Source organism: Cryptomeria japonica, unplaced genomic scaffold, assembly GCF_030272615.1.
Source record: "Cryptomeria japonica unplaced genomic scaffold, Sugi_1.0 HiC_scaffold_61, whole genome shotgun sequence".
In the NCBI taxonomy this organism is placed as follows: domain Eukaryota; kingdom Viridiplantae; phylum Streptophyta; class Pinopsida; order Cupressales; family Cupressaceae; genus Cryptomeria; species Cryptomeria japonica.
The window spans coordinates 47,501-48,957 of record NW_026728883.1 but is presented as its reverse complement, the minus strand read 5'-3'; positions in this window follow the sequence as shown (position 1 = coordinate 48,957).

Genomic DNA, 1,457 nt, shown 5'->3' with positions numbered 1-1,457 from the left:
CGATTGCTATCTCTGCTACATCCCTCGGCTCTCACTTCTGCATCCTTCGCCTCCCACCTCGATTGCTATCAATGCTGCATCCGTAACCTCACACCCCGATTGCTATGCGGGGAGGCTCCTTGGCCGCCTTGGAAATTTCTGTGTGTCGGACGCACCGCGGGATAAGGGGTTGGCACTGGTAGTCGCCCCAAGTGCGCCCGATTCTTAGACCGCTTCGAGGTGACCTCGTAGCCTCTTTCGTCCAGGCTTCCTGCCTTCAACGCCCTTTTTACACCTCGATTGCTATGCGCGGGCTCGTTGGCGTCTATCACCTCTCTGCGAAGAGTGGCACGATGATTGTTGGGGTAAATCGTAGCAGTCCGATCTCTGGCCTTGGGCCATTGTGAGGGCTGATCGATTTCCTGTGCGCATCTCGTGTTCGCCCAGTAACAGACTCGACGACTTGTAATCGGTCTTGTTCCCGATTGTTCCTGGAGGTAGTCTTCGGAACTCTTGGATTTGACCTGTCACTCGAACTGTCCTCTTCCGAGGATGCTTGTGTGTGTGTGCTTGTGCCATTTCCTTGGCGGTATTAACGAGATATTAAAGAGCGGAGTGAGCGCCTCGCCCAGCTATGTTTGGGGCTCTCACTCCCTTACCCGGTGTGCGACCGCTTTGCACGTAGGTTGCGGAGCATCGCGACTCTTTCGATGTTTGGCGGTTGTCTTCCGGTGATGCGTTGGTCCCGAAGTGCACGTTACTAGCATTTCTGCCATTGTTCTCGATCTTTGGCACGTTCCTTCGTTGCAATTGGATATATATCTCCGTTTATACGCGCAGGCTTCTCCCGCCTATTCAGCGCTGTCCCACTCTCAGCACTCTCGTGGTCTCCTTGGCTTCTCTCTCCCGTGAGCGAGCTCTCTTCTCGAGTCTTTTCCATGTCCCATGGAGGTTGCCTTGCGAAATTCGGGCACACAAACGTGACCGGATAAGAGCGGAATTGCCTATGAGGAGAAGCTCACCTTAGGGAGCAGCAATGCCGAGTGTTTCGACAGAGGGTAGAGGGGGCGTTGTTTGGGCGGTTGCACAAAAGAGTGCTACGGTTGCACTGAAGGTTGCTTCTTCGTCTCCGACGAACTCTTCGAGGCAAAAAAGCTTGTATACGGGGTCGAGGTGGGACTGTTCGTGCGAGTTGCGCCACCAAAAGTGCGTAGGGGGCATATACCTGGGAAATGGATGTCTCTGAGTGGCCTTACTCGGTCGCGTGCACGGTGCATTCTCTAACGGCAGGACTGTCGCGAGCATGTGCGGTTCGGATGTTTTCGGGTAAAGGGTTCCGTACGGGATGTTCTTCCCAGGCTCCTGTGAACCGAGACTCTGCATCGTCGTGCTCCGGCTCCCGTGGGTGCTTCATGCCTCGTCGAGCTGTTTGTCGTGGACGATTAAGGCCGAGGCCTTCCTTCGAGAGGGGAATTGTT